Source organism: Mesoplodon mirus, assembly GCF_964341445.2.
Source record: "Mesoplodon mirus genome assembly, chromosome: 1".
Taxonomy (NCBI): domain Eukaryota; kingdom Metazoa; phylum Chordata; class Mammalia; order Artiodactyla; family Ziphiidae; genus Mesoplodon; species Mesoplodon mirus.
In genome coordinates, this window is record NC_138976.1 from 202,037,218 (window position 1) to 202,053,835 (window position 16,618).

Here is a 16,618-nt window from a genome sequence, read left to right on the forward strand (position 1 = left end):
TTCTGTAAACTGGATCTCAAAATTATGGGGAGGGAATGTGAAGAAAGGAGAAAGAATTCATCCATGGGTTTAGCCTGTGGGAGAACTGAAAGGGTTGCTTTAGGAATATTCTCACCTGCTGGAGTAAGGAGAGAGGTGGAGGATAGATTTGTTGGAATCATGAACACAGTGAGACACTGTCAGATTGTATATATAAGTAGTCTGCCAGTGTTGCACATTCTTTTAATGTGGAACAAAGGAAGGATCAGGCTGAGGTGAGGTATACGATACAGGATATAGTCATATATTTGTTTTTATTTCTTTTACTGGTGACTCCATGCACTTCTTTTATCTGAGGATTTATTTCTAACTTAATCTCTGAGAAGTACTATTTCTTCAAATACTTGTTAAATTCACTCTAATCTCACCTTCTAAAAATATTATTAGATGAATGTGGGTCCTCTGTTTTATCCTTTATTCCTTTATCATTCACATTTTCATTTAATCTCATCATTTTTTTCTTGCTTATTTTCAACTTATAAAATTCAAATTCACTTTTATCAAATATGTTATTTAAACTTTCTATGGAATTTTGAACTCCAATGAACATACTTTTTCTGCCTTTTTCTGCATCAATTGAGATGATCATGTGGTTTTTCTGTCCTTCATTCTGTTAATGTGGTGTATCACATTGATTGATTTTTGTCTGTTGAACCATTTTACACATAAATCCCACTTGGCCATGATGTATAATCCTTTTAATATGGTGTTCAGTTCATTTTTTCTAGTTGGATTATAGCTTATCTTTGAAGGTTCCAGCTTATCCTTGATCTCCTAATTTCAGATCATCTCTCATTCCTGACTGCCAGCCCTACTGACTTCAGGACTGGCACCAAGAGGCAGGGGCAGTGGATTTACATAGACTGCTTAACAAAGCCCCACTATCATGTAAGGTTTAATCTCTATAATAAAGTCCTTCTAGTGGTTCTACTTCTCCAACCAAACCTTAATATAGAGTTTATCGAATGTCATTTGATATTCTGATCAAGGAAAAAGGGAGAAAGCCAAGGTATAAAGTATAGGAACAGAAAGAAAAATAACACAAAGGGAAATATATTAAATTTAGGATGATGCATGGAACATAAATATGCTGTAAAAATCTAAAAACTGGATGAAATTGATTATTTCCTAGTAAAATATATACCACCAGAATTGATTCCAGAAGAGTGTAAAAAACAAAAGAGAACCCTTAGAAGACCTTCATTGCTACTTTTGGTGAATTTGTCCACATTTCCACCTGGTTTGGCTTGGAGATCCCACCTCCATATTCTCGTGCTGGGCATGTGACCAAGACCTGGCCAGTTAGAATTCCCTGATCTTGAGGTTTTAACAGAAATCCCAAGCTGAGTCAGTCTTTTGTACAAAGGCTGTCTCTTTGCCTGGGTTCAGTAAGTTGGTAATATACAAAAATAGAGTTGCGTTTGGTCATTTTTCTTGCCACCCCTTGGAGAAAGGTTTCCCCAAAATAATACAAAACAAAACAAAGCAAAACAAACAAAACAAACTGCAGAGGGAAGAATATCCAAGTCAGAGAAACATTTTCTATTTATATCCTTTGGGCCCCCACACTTACCTGTGTCTGAAAGTATCAGCACTTTCAAACTTTGTTGTATTGTGAGTCAATAAATTCCTTTTTAGCCTTTAAACTAATTTGTAAGTGTTCTCTAAAATTACAACTTAAAATTAATACAATGACCATGGCAGAAATTGCATAAGATTTCAAGAAGCTAATTTTCTTGCAAAAATGAAGTTATGGGTATATACTCTTTCAAGTCCAAATACTCTGAAACCCTTTCCCTCTTGCTGAATTTTTAAATTCCTTTATATTGGATTTCAAAATACAAAAGAAAATGGGCTCTGCTTCAAGATGTTTGTGAATGTAAGCATACGTAGCCATTACCTTTGCCTCTCAAAAACCTATCATAATAACGGTGAAATCTGAAAGAAAGGGAAGTCCACTACTATAATATGCAAGGAGGGGACTTCAGCTTCTGAGATATATATGTTCTCAGCAGAACTCCTGAGTAACTCAGGATGGCAAGAGGGAGACGTAGACTGAAAGTCTATGTGGGGCAGAGTTACTTCACCTACACCTTTTTCTCCAAACAAAAAGCCTGACAGAAAGGCATTTAACCACCCTCTTACCAATTCTTTCTTTTAAAAAGGAGCCTTTTAAAAAAGATATGTAAAGACTGTTTCCAGGTGATCTATAATGGCCAGTGTGTTTGTTACAGTTCCTGCCAAAGACTTATTCTTTCAACATTTGTATGTGTTTAGAATAGTGGCAGGTCTCCATCTGTTCATGGTAAAACTAAGCCTTTCAGGTTCTTTCCTAGTCCATGAATTATTCTTATTTCTCCCAGGATTTATTTTGCTATTTTTAATATTTATCTTATTCTCTCTTATGTCATGCCTATCTCAAATATCTCAACAAATATTTATGGAACGTCAACTTTGGGCAAGGCAGTATTTTTTGGGTGCTATGACTATTGTAGTGAAAATTACAAAACCCTTGCTTTCCTAGGAGTTTGCATTCTTCTTAACATCTAGAGATATTTTGTTTTCTCTTCATATTTACGAATGAAGACCATGAGCTCTGTGTTTATGATTATCTTTACACCTCTCATTTTTCTGTCTTGATTATCTTTGCTAGCTTCTTTATGCCTGTCTACTTTATAATTGCTCCTGTTCCAAAGGATTCCATCCATCTCCCTCCACTACTACCATGGAACATACTTTCACAGGCAATACCTCATACTTCTTTGACTTCAGTCTGGCATCTTTATCCTAATTTTAGAAGCATACTTGATATTCCGTGATAGCTAGATGAACATTGCCACTAAAATATCACTCTGACATCTCAAATCTCAGAGATTCCAGCTGAATTGTCATCTATTCCTCTACTATGACAAACAAGTTATATTGCATTTCTTATATCAGTGGAACTTCTCACCATCTACTCAGTCACCTAAACCAGAAACTTAAGGTCATCTTTAAATTATCCAAGCTGCCACCAAATTTTATTGTGCTTCTTTAATACTACTTGAATCTATATGCATCCATAGCTCAACTGTCTCACCATTATATCAGGACTTTATACTTTTTTCTTCCAGTTAATGCCATAACACCATAATTGGGACAATCTAAATTTTGACAAACTGTTCATATCCCTGCTAGTATGACCATTCTAAAAATTGAAAAATTTTATTCCTATTAGAAAAATCGGACCCCGGAGGAAGATGGCGGAAGAGTAAGATGCAGAGATCACCTTCCTCCCCACAGATACATCAGAAATTCATCTACACGTGGAACAACTCCTACAGAACACCTACTGAACGCTGACAGAAGACCTCAGACCCCCCAAAAGGCAAGAAACTCCCCACATACCTGGGTAGGGCAAAAGAGAAAAGAATAAACAGAGACAAAAGGATAGGGACGGGACCTGCACCAGCGGGAGGGAGCCGTGAAGGAGGGAAGGTTTCTACATACTACAAGCCCCTTTGCGGGCGGAGACTGCAGGTGGTGGAGGGGGAAAGGTTCAGAGTAGCGGAGAAGAGCACAGCAACAGGGGTGTGGAGGGCAAAGCGGAGAGATTCCGGCACAGAGGATCGGTGCCTTTAGGCACTCACCAGCCCGAGAGGCTTGTCTGCTCGGCCGCCGTGGCGGGGGGGCTGGGAGCTGAGGCTCGGGTATCGGCTTTCAGTCAGAGCGCAGGGAGAGGACTGGGGCTGGCGGCAGGAAGAGAGCCTGAAGGGGTTAGTGCACCACGGCTAGCCCGGAGGGAGTCCGGGGAAAGGGTCTGGAGCTGCTGAAGAGGCAAGAGACTTTTTTCCCTTTTGTTTCCTGGTGCGCGAGGAGAGGGCATTAAGAGGGCTGCTTGGGGAAGCGCCGGAGACAGGCGCGGACCTCGGAGACAGGCGTGGGACGCTGGGGCTGCTGCTGCTGCCGCCGCCGCAGGGCCTGTGTGCGAGCGCGTGTCACTGTCCGCCCCGCCTTCCGGGGGGCCTTGCACCCCGCCACTGCCAGGGTCCCGGGACCCGGGGACGGCTATTCTGGGAAAGCGCACCGAGCACCTCGGGCTGCTGCAATGTCACGCCGGCCTCTGCCGCCACAGGCCCGCCCCACACTGCGCGCCCCTCCCTCCCCTCTGCCTGAATGAGCCAGAGCCCCCGAATCAGCGGCTTCTTTAAACCCATCCTGTCTGAGTGAAGAACTGACGCCCTCCGGCGACCTACACGGAGAGGCGGGGCCAGGTCCAAGGCTGAGACCCAGGAGCTGTGAGAGCAGAGAAGAGACAGGGAAATCTCTCTGTGCAGCCTCGGAGGCAGCGGATTAAAGCTTCACGGTCCATTTGATGTGTCCTGTGTCTGTGGAGTGCATAAATGGACAGCGAATCATCCCAAATTGAGGAAGTGGACTTTGAGGACAAGATTTAAGACTTTCCCCCCTTTTCATCTTTTTACAACGAATTATCCCAAATTAAGGAGGTGGACTTAGAGAGCAAGATTTCAGACTTCTTGCCCTTTTCCTCTTTTTACAACGAATTATCCCAAATTGAGGAGGTGGACTTGGAGAGCAAGATTTTTGATTTTTCCCCCTGCTCTCTTTTTGTGAATGTGTATGTGTAATCTTCTGTGTAAGATTCTCTCTGTATAGCTTTGCTTCCACCATATGTCCCAGGGTTCTATCTGTCCGTTTTTTTTTCAATAATTACTTTTTAATTTTAATAACACTACTATATTTCATACTTTATTCTATTTTACTTTACCTGATCTTTCTTTTTTCCTACCTTCCCTACCTCCCTCCCTCCTTCTGCTCCTCCTTTCCTTCTTTCTTTTTCTTTCCTCCCTCCCTGCCTCCCACCCTTCTTTCCACTTTCTTTTACTTTCCTTCCTCCCTCCCTCCCTCCTGTCTTTCTTTCTTTCTTTCCTTCCTTCCTCCCTCCCTCCCTTCTTCCATTCACTCTTCCTTTTGCTTTCACTCCTCCCTCCATCCCTCCTTTCTTTCTTTCTTTCTTTCCATCCTTCCTCCCTCCTTCCCTCCTTTCATTCTTTCTTCCTTCCTTCCTCCCTTTCTTTCTTTCTTCCTTCCTTCCTTCCTTTCTTCCCTTCTTCCTTTCTTTCCCTCTGTCTTTCTTTCTTCTACTAATTCTTTCTGCTTTTTCTCCCTGTTATTCTGAGCCGGGTGGATGAAAGGCTCTTGGTGCTGCAGCCAGGAGTCAGTGCTGTGTCTCTGAAGTGGGAGAGCCAACTTCAGGACACGGGTCCACAAGAGACCTCCCAGCTCCACATAATATCAAGCAGCGAAAATCTCCCAGAGATCTCCATCCCAACACCAGCACCCAGCTTCAGTCATTGACCAGCAAGCTACAGTGCTGGTCACCCTATGCCAAGCAACTAGCAAGGCAGGAACACAACCCCACCCATTAGCAGAGAGGCTACCTAAAAACATAATAAGGCCATAGGCACCCCAAAACACACCACCAGACGTGGACCTGTCCACCAGAAAGACAAGATCGAGCCTCAACCACCAGAACACAGGCATTAGTCCCCCCCACCAGGAAGCCTACACAACCTACTGAAACAACCTTAGCCACTGGGAACAGACACCAAAAACAACGGGAACTACAAATCTGCAGCCTGCAAAAAGGAGACCCCAAACACAGTAACATAAGCAAAATGAGAAGACAGAAAAACACACAGCAGGTGAAGGAGCAAGATAAAAACCTACCAGACCTAACAAATGAAAAGGTAATAGGCAGTCTACCTGAAAAAGAATTCAGAATAATGATAGTAAAGCTGATCCAAGATTCTATTTCCAAGATCCATAATCTTGGAAATAGAATAGACAAAATGCAAGAAACAGTTAACAAGGACCTAGAAGAACTAAAGATGAATCAAGCATCGATTAAAAACACAATAAATGAAATGAAAAATACTCTAGATGGGATCAATAGCAGAATAACTGAGGCAGAAGAACGGATAAGTGAGGTGGAAGATAAAATAGTGGAAATAACTGATGCAGAGCAAAATAAAGAAAAAAGAATGAAAAGAACAGAGGACAGTCTCAGAGACCTCTGGGACAACATTAAATGCACCAACATTCGAATTATAGGGGTTCCAGAAGAAGAAGAGAAAAAGAAAGGGACTGAGAAAATATTTGAAGAGATTATAGTTGAAAACTTCCCTAATATGGGAAAGGAAATAGTTAATCAAGTCCAGGAGGCACAGAGAGTCCCATACAGAATAAATCCAAGGAGAAATACGCCAAGACACATATTAATCAAACTGTCAAAAATTAAAAACAAAGAAATCATATTAAAAGCAGCAAGGGAAAAACAACAAATAACACACAAGGGAATCCCCATAAGGTTAACAGCTGATCTCTCAGCAGAAACTCTACAAGCCAGAAGGGAGTGGCAAGACATAATTAAATTGATGAAGGAGAGAAGCCTGCAACCAAGATTATTCTACCCAGCAAGGATCTCATTCAGATTTGATGGAGAAATTAAAACGTTTACAGACCAGCAAAAGCTGAGAGAGTTCAGCACCACCAAACCAGCTTTACAACAAATGCTAAAGGAACTTCTCTAGGCAAGAAACACAACAGAAGGAATATACCTACAATAACAAACCCAAAGCAATTAAGGAAATGGGAATAGGAACATACATATCAATAATTACCTTAAATGTAAATGGACTAAATGCTCCCACCAAAAGACACAGAGTGGCTGAATGGATACAAAAACAAGACCCATATATATGCTGTCTACAAGAGACCCACTTCAGACCTAGAGACACATACAGATTGAAAGTAAGGGGATGGAAAAAGATATTCCGTGCAAATGGAAATCAAAAGAAAGCTGGAGTAGCAATTCTTATATCAGACAAAATAGACTTTAAAATAAAGACTATTAGAAGAGACAAAGAAGGACGCTACATAACGATAAAGGGATCAATCCAAAAAGAAGATATAACAATTGTAAATATTTATGCACCCAACATAGGAGCACCTCAATACATAAGGCAAATACTAACAGCTACAAAAGGGGAACTCGACAGTAACACAATCATATTGGAGATTTTAACACCCCACTTTCACCAATGGACAGATCATCCAAAATGAAAATAAATAAGGAAACACAAGCTTTAAATGATACATTAAACAAGATGGACTTAGTTGATATTTATAGGACATTCCATCCCAAAACAACAGAATACACATTTTTCTCAAGTGCTCATGGAACATTCTCCAGGATAGATCATATCTTGGGTCACAAATCAAGCCTTGGTAAATTTAAGAAAATTGAAATTGTATCAAGTATCTTTTCCGACCACAATGCTATGAGACTAGACATCAATTACAGGAAAAGATCTGTAAAAAATACAAACACATGGATGCTAAACAATACACTACTCAATAACGAAGTGATCACTGAAGAAATCAAAGAGGAAATTAAAAAATACCTAGAAACAAATGACAATGGAGACACAACGGCCCAAAACCTATGGGACGCAGCAAAAGCAGTTCTAAGGGGGAAGTTTATAGTAATACAATCCCACCTTAAGAAACAGGAAACATCTCGAGTAAACAACTTGACCCTGCACCTAAAGCAATTAGAGAAAGAAGAACAAAAAACCCCCAAAGTTGGCAAAAGGAAAGAAATCATAAAGATCAGATCAGAAAAAAAATGAAAAAGAAATGAAGGAAACAATAGCAAAGATCAACCAAACTAAAATCTGGTTCTTTGAGAAGATAAACAAAATTGACAAACCATTAGCCAGACTCATCAAGAAAAGAAGGGAGAAGACTCAAATCAATAGAATTAGAAATGAAAAAGGAGAAGTAACAACTGACACTGCAGAAATACAAAAGATCATGAGGGATTACTACAAGCAACTCTATGCCAATAAAATGGACAACCTGGAAGAAATGGACAAATTCTTAGAAATGCACAACCTGCCAAGACTGACTCAGGAAGAAATAGAAAATATGAATAGAACAATCACAAGCACTGAAATTGAAACTGTGATTAAAAATCTTCCAACAAACAAAAGCCCAGGACCAGATGGCTTCACAGGCAAATTCTATCAAATATTTAGAGAACAGCTAACACCCATCCTTCTCAAACTCTTCCAAACAATTTCAGAGGAAGGAACACTCCCAAACTCATTCTACGAGGCCACCATCACCTTGATACCAAAACCAGGCAAGGATGTCACAAAGAAAGAAAACTACAGGCCAATATCACTGATGAACATAGATGCAAAAATCCTCAACAAAATACTAGCAAACAGAATCCAACAGCACATTAAAAGGATCATACACCATGATCAAGTGGGGTTTATTCCAGGAATGCAAGGATTCTTCAATATACGCAAATCAATCAATGTGATACACCATATTAACAAGTTGAAGGAGAAAAACCATATGATCATCTCAATAGATGCAGAGAAAGCTTTCGACAAAATTCAACACCCATTTATGATAAAAACCCTGCAGAAAGTAGGCATAGAGGGAACTTTCCTCAACATAATAAAGGCCATATATGACAAACCCACAGCCAACATTGTCCTCAATGGTGAAAAACTGAAACCATTTCCACTAAGATCAGGAACAAGACAAGGCTGCCCACTCTCACCACTCTTATTCAACCTAGTTTTGGAAGTTCTAGCCACAGCAATCAGAGAAGAAAAGGAAATAAAAGGAATCCAAATTGGAAAAGAAGAAGTAAAGCTGTCACTGTTTGCAGATGACATGATACTATACATAAAGAATCCTAAAGATGCTACCAGAAAACTACTAGAGCTAATCAATGAATTTGGTAAAGTAGCAGGATACAAAATTAATGTACAGAAATCTCTGGCATTCCTGTACACTAATGATGAAACATCTGAAAATGAAATCAAGAAAACACTCCCATTTACCATTGCAACAAAAAGAATAAAATATCTAGGAATAAACCTACCTAAGGAGACAAAAGACCTGTATGCAGAAAATTATAAGACACTGATGAAAGAAATTAAAGATGATACAAATAGATGGAGAGATATACCATGCTCCTGGATTGGAAGAATCAATATTGTGAAAATGACTGTACTACCCAAAGCAATCTACAGATTCAATGCAATCCCTATCAAACTACCACTGGCATTTTTCAGAGAATTAGAACAAAAAATTTCAAAATTTGTTTGGAAAAACAAAAGACCCCAAATAGCCAAAGCAATCTTGAGAACGAAAAATGGAGCTGAGGAATCAGGCTCCCTGACTTCAGACTAGACTACAAAGCTAAAGTAATCAAGACAGTGTGGTACTGGCATAAAAACAGAAAGATAGATCAATGGAACAGGATAGAAAGCCCAGAGATAAACCCATGCAATATGGTCAACTTATCTTTGATAAAGGAGGCAGGAATGTACAGTGGAGAAAGGACAGCCTCTTCATTAAGTGGTACTGGGAAAACTGGACAGGGACTTGTAAAAGTATGAGATTAGATCATTCCCTAACACCATACACAAAAATAAGCTCAAAATGGATTAAAGACTTAAATGTAAGGCCAGAAACTATCAAACTCTTAGAGGAAAACATAGGCAGAACACTCTATGACATAAATCACAGCAAGATCCTTTTGGACCCACCTCATAGAGAAATGGAAATAAAAACAAAGATAAACAAATGGGACCTAATGAAACTTCAAAGCTTTTGCACAGCAAAGGAAACCATAAAGAAGACCAAACGACAGCCCTCAGAATGGGAGAAAATATTTGCAAATGAAGCAACTGACAAAGGATTAATCTCCAAAATTTATAAGCAGCTCATGCAGCTCAATAGCAAAAAAAAAAACAATCCAATCCAAAAATGGGCAGAAGACTTAAATAGGCATTTCTCCAAAGAAGATATACAGACTGCCAACAAACACATGAAAGACTGCTCAACATCATTAATTATTAGAGAAATGCAAATCAAAACTACAATGAGATATCATCTCACACCAGTTAGAATGGCCATCATCAAGAAATCTAGAAACAATAAATGCTGGAGAGGGTGTGGAGAAAAGGGAACACTCTTGCACTGCTGGTGGGAATGTGAATTGGTACAGCCCCTATGGAGAACAGTATGGAGGTTCCTTAAAAAACTAAAAATAGAACTACCATATGACCCAGCAATCCCACTACTAGGCATATACCCTGAGAAAACCATAATTCAAAAAGAGACATGTACCAAAATGTTCATTGCAGCTCTATTCACAATAGCCCGGAGCTGGAAACAACCTAAGTGTCCATCATCGGATGAATGGATAAAGAAGATGTGGCACATATATACAATGGAATATTACTCAGCCATAAAAAGAAACGAAACTGAGCTATTTGTAATGAGGTGGATAGACATAGAGTCTGTCATACAGACTGAAGTAAGTCAGTAAGAGAAAGACAAATACCGTATGCTAACACATATATACGGAATTTTAAAAAAAATGTCATGAAGAACCTAGGGGTAAAACGGGAATAAAGACACAGACCTACTTGAGAATGGACTTGAGGATATGGGGAGGGGGAAGGGTAAGCTGTGACAAAGCGAAAGAGAGGCATGGACATATACACTACAAAACGTGAGGTAGATAGATAGTGGGAAGCAGCCGCAGAGCATAGGGAGATCAGCTCGGTGCTTTGTGACTGCCTGGAGGGGTGTGATGGGGAGGGTGGGAGGGAGGGAGATGCATGAGGGAAGGGATGTGGGAACGGATGTATATGTATGACTGATTCACTTTGTTATAAACAGAAACTGATAAAAAAAATTAAAAAAAAGGAAAAGAAAAATCGTGGTGACGGTGCATTGCTTAGAAGATCTAGTTCAACTCTTCAGCCTGATACACAATACCACTTGTTACCTCTTTGGCCTCATCTCTTCATTTCTTGCTAATGTACTTACATCTCTTCCTCTTCTACCCCAGAGCATGATGATTCATACTTACTGTTTACTGAGCCCTAAATTTTCAGTGCATCTTTACTGTTGCATGCAGTGTTTATTTTGCTTAGAATAAAATTAATGACTTCATTTCATTGGCTAATTGCTACTAGTCCTGTAAGATACAACTCAGATATAACCCAACTTTAAGGAGGTTTGAATTATTAGTGTAGATTTCTCCACCTAGATCATTCCATTTTATCCTGTATCTGAATCTGTGTCAGGGCATCCCTGACATAGAGTGTTACTGTATGTTTATTCATCTGCCTTCTTTAAAATGTAATACATTTCTTCATGATAAGTGCTGTACTTCGTAACTATAACCCTAGCACCCAGCATTGGGCATGGCACATTCTTGGTCAGTGTTGAACGCCTGAAATAGTGATTTAGAAAATGGTTGGCAGATATTATAACTTAATAGGCAAGAAACCCTATACAAATATGTTAAGTAAGTGAGAGAGATCTAGGTTGAAATACATCAAATCCTGGATGGTAGGTAACAGTATTAAAATAGGTTTTCTTTGGAGAATAAAGGGTGAAAAATAAGTCTGGGATGCTCACAGTGGCCAAAAATTCTGAAGCAGTGTGTGTGTGTGTGTGTGTGAGTGTGTGTGTGTGTGTATGCCAGTAACTGTTCTAGTTTTTAGAAATGTAGTAGTAATTTTTAAAAAAAGAAAGATCTTTTGGAGCTTCTATTTTGGGATAGGAATGGGGAAGAAAACAAGCACAAGATAAATAAAAAATGTTTTAGATAGTCACAAGTGCTACTAAAGAAAAAAAAAATACACTTCCAGAATAGAAGATGACAAGGCCAGGGGTGGTAGATAACTGTGTTGTGACTAGTGATGTGAGAATGGAGAACCCAGAGCCCAGAGTTGGCTTATAATTAGTGTCTGTCCTCTACGAATGGTGGATGAGAGAAAAAGGATTTTCCCCAACATGCTTTTCCAAATCTCCACATTTTTGCAGTGATGTTAAAGATGCTGGCTTGATGCTTTAAAATGGAGAGTTTTGAATATCACACAAAGGAGAGCCTCTTATTTCATAGGGAGAAAGCCTGAGTTAGGATGGTAAAGAATTTTCAAATCTTAAATGAAGTCACAGAAAAGAAATGCAGTTCAGTTTCCATTCGAAATTCTCATACCAGGAACTTCTCATTGAAGGGAGTATACATTCACCTCTCAAATAATGAAAAGACATGAAATGTTTGGTTAATTGTAGTAAAGAAGATACTGAAGATCTCAAAGTATTGCATATGGATAACAAGTAATATTACTTAACAGAAACGTCACATTTCTTTGTGAACTTTCTAGTACATGCAGTGTTTTGATGTTCATGTTGTTCGATGCTCAGGCTTGTTTGCATTTACAAAAGAAACTTTCTACTTAATTCTTCATGGAATATTGAGAGCACAACTTATTTTCATGGTTAGCCAAAAAAGATAGACTTTATATTGCTATCAAAAACTTATCCACAGGCTATAACTACTTTCAAAAAGAATTTGTTATTCAGATAAGGGTTTTTTTTTGGAATTAGGCCAAAATAAACAAATGTTTTAAAAACTACCAAGAAAATACAGAGAAAATTCTTAAGATGGAAATATTTATGCTCACAACCACAGTGATGCTGTGTATTTAAACTGATATACTGTAATGTAAAAAACGTATCAGGTTGAGCTCAGAAGATTCAGGTACAAATCTTCTCCATTTCTGATTTGTCAGGGCAGACAGAGAGGAATATGATTTGGAAGAGCAATATAATACTCAGCAATCGCTTTGAGAGAAAAATAAGTGGCTCTATAGTTTCAAAGTCAGAGTGTTAAATTGGGTTTATGATATAAGCAGCATACACTGGTAGAATGAGATAGGGTGATGTGAAGTAAAGTTAGAGCGATACGATATTGGTGGTTGTTCAAACAGGAAGGATACTGTCTTCTAGCAGCTTCAGTAGCAGGAATTAGGGATTCCATTTTTGGGAAAAATGGTAGAATATAATGTTATAGTGGGCCTAGAACCAAGACATTAAGCCATTTACTTGTCTAGGACTCATTATAATCATTTTCTAGGTACAGGATGGATCCTAGATGAGAAGTTGTATTAGTTGTCTGTTGCTGCATAAGAAATTAGTACAAATGTAATGGCTTAAAACAGCATCCCTTTATTAGCTCACAGTTCTATAGGTGGGGATACTGGCATGGAGTGACTAGGTTCTGTGTTCAAGGTCTTAAAGGTCTGAAATCAGCATTTTTAAACCCTTGTCAGATAATTCTAACATCTAATTCATCTCTGTTGGCATCATCTGTCACATCTTATTCAAGCTGTCATGTATCTGGTTCTTGGTATAAGTAGTGATATTTTATTGTCTTTTGGACATTTTGGCTATTATGTTAGGATACTTTGGTCCCTATTTAAAGTGTTTTGTTTTTTTAATTTTTAGCAGGCATTCACTCTTTATAGGTTTGGCACACATTTCCTGTACTTTTATGGACGGTGGTTCCATGATAACCTAATTTTCTGACCCTTTGTGGTACTCTTTTGGTCTGTTTCTCTTGTGCAGGTGGGGTTACCTCTGGTCCCTTCTCATGCTGCTTATGGGGTCTGAAGTATCTTCCCCAGGATACGGCACTTGGTGCTTCTGGTGATGGAAGGGAATCTCTGGAACACGTGATGAAGAGTCCTTCCTGGGCCAGGCACTTGTGACAGGGTCTCCCTGGACTGTAAGGAGTGGAGGGTGCTTACCAGGTTGAGAGCTTTCTGTGGAGGGATCTCCGTTGCCGGTACCAGCAAGTTGCCTGATGTTTCTGGGGAGGGGAGAGGAGCCTCAGGCCCATCTGAGGAGAGCATTGTCCAGGTGGGAGCTTTTTGTGGTAGGAGCACTTTTGCTGGGACCCTTAGCCACTGATGTGTCTGGGTGGTGAAGGGGGATCTCAGGCCCAGTGGGGAAGGAAAGCACTTTCCCTGGTCACTTAGTGTCATCAGGGCTTCCAATTGTTCGTCCTTGCAGGTTCTGCAAGGCTCGCCTGGTGTTTGGGGGATTCCCATTTGATGTGATGGAGGAAGAGCCTCTTTGAGCCACTTCCTGTTACTAAGTTGGGAGTTAGGAAATGCTGGGCCTGGATCACATTTTTTTGTTGGTAGAGGGTCATAAGGTGCCCTGCCATGAGGCTGTTCATCCATTCTGAGGGTCCCTAGGCAATTCACCTTCTCTAGACCTTTCAGAGATCTCCTTTGGTTGTCTCATATTATTTCCAGGATATATAGTTGTGCGTATAAAGGGGGAGCAGGGAGAGGGAAGTATAAACCATCTTATCTGGATTAGAAGTCCTCTCTGTGCCTTTTAAGTGCCCACCTGATTAGGTCAGGCTCACTCTGGATAATCTCCCAGTCAACTGTGCTATATATCATAATCTAATAATGGGAATGATATTCCATCACATTCACAGGTCTCATACTCAAGGGGAGGGGCTCCTACAAAGATCATTGGGCATCATCTTAGAATTCTGTCGACCACAGAAGGTGCATGTGAATGTACTGAAGCATTAATTAAGCAATTATCATCCTTTGGAAGGTTTTAATCTGTTAGGATAGTATGAAAGCCAAGTACTGTTATAATTATTCTACTCACTTTAAGTGAAGTATATCTGATATCAAAAATACTTCCTAAAAATCAGACTATTCAAACAACTTTCAGAAGTTAATGTAAATTTCAGAGGTTTGAGACAAGCCTTCATTTCTGGCCATGCAGATATCTTCTGTGTGAAAAATATGCTACCTGAAAGATGTTTTCAAAAACTTCACCACCACTCCCCATTTATATTTTGTAGTTATGTGCAAATACTGTGGCTGCCAGCAATTCACATAGAAAAGAAAGGTCAGTGATGTTTCTGACTTTAACTTTTTAGCGAAGGTGTATACTTAACACTGCCTACATTTGTATAGGCTGCACATTGCACAAAATTTCTGATTATTGCTTTAGGTTATAATACAATGTACTCTCACCTATACCAGGATTGAAAAATTTAAGCAAAATTTTCTGGACTGGCCAATACAACCCCCCAAAAATAGCCTTCAGGCTGAATTAGGAGAAAAATCCTTCACTATGTTTAGGTTGGAAGGAAGCATGACCTAAATTTTGATTTCAAATACTCGGGGTTTTGGGTGATGGTTTTACTGGGGACAGTTAGAATTGAACTATGTAAACATGTTTCCTGAAGCCAAGTTTTACCTTTAAGGCTTTCATATTGCAGCTTGTGAGGCTCCAAGCAGCAATTGGCTACTTTGGGTCGTTCACATGAATTCACTCTTAATCATATGATTGAGTCATATATAAACCATAAAACCCTTTATAAGAAATTAGAATCTGTTTTAAAAATTAATTATATGAACTAAACATATATAGAAAGAAATTGAAGCTTGAATATATTGAAGAAGCAAAAATTAAAGACATACCTATAACTGCCCTTTATCCTTAGTTGTTTACAATCACAGCAAATCAAAGTGTGACATGTTTAAGAGAAAGGTAATTAAGTTCTAAGGCTTTGTCATCTTATCACTTTTAAAAATACAAGATCTGAGTAAATGAAAGGAAAATAGAGAGGGTTGTTAAAGAGCTGAGTCATAGAGTGGAATAGAGAACAAGCGGAAGCGGAAGAGGCAAGAAAGCATACACAGGCTGGGTTTGAAGAGAGTTGGGAATGCTGGTTGTGGTAGATGGTCTCTGATTTGCTTACCGGATCTACTCGCTATCCTTCTTAACCCTGCTTCGTGATTCCAGGAGGCTGATCTTTATCAGCTTCATGGACCAGTCTCTCTGTGTCTTCAGGTTGGGTTTGGTTAATATGAACTACTGATAAGTGATTAGAAGTCAGGAGGAAAGAAGGCAAGGGTATTTATTTCCATGATCTGCCCCCTTCCAAACTTTAGGTTGGCAGTGGATGCCATTTTCTAAGGTTACATCTCTTGTTGGGTGGGCTTCTCCTATAACTCGAAGACATTCTGGGTTGCAGGAACTGCTATCTTTCTATGCCCCTTCAAACCTAGTGGTTATAATACTGGCTTCTCACAGCTGCTAGCCTCAGGCTACTTCATCATCTCTTGGTTTCCCCTCATTCTTTACACACTTTAGTCTCTTCATTAAATGCTATTCCATCACTCTTTTAAAGTGTGCCATCAGTTTTTAGCTAGAACTGACTGATACATTGGTAGTGGGGAATAGGAGAAACGTTAAGGTAGCGTTAGGGAGGTGGGATAAACTGCTGTGGAGAGAGATAGGAAGAGAAGGTTTTCAAAGCTTTTTATGGCATTCTAGGAATGTAACATGACTTCTTTATGTGAATGACTCTAATGTAGTCTTAAATGGCTTCTTAATTATTGATATTTGGTTGGGTTTCTGTTTCTTTGCATGCACAACCAGGATTGAACAGGGCTAAGAGATGTCTGGGATTTACATGATGAGATAATACTACTAGGATCTATCTAGATTCATTATATCATATTAAGACATTTCTCCCATGGAATCAGGAACATCCCAACCCAGTGCACATGCTAAGTTTTTATTGAAATTCAGTGAACTGCTATGGTGTGAAATTAATTTTTATTGTCAGTCCCCTGCGTCG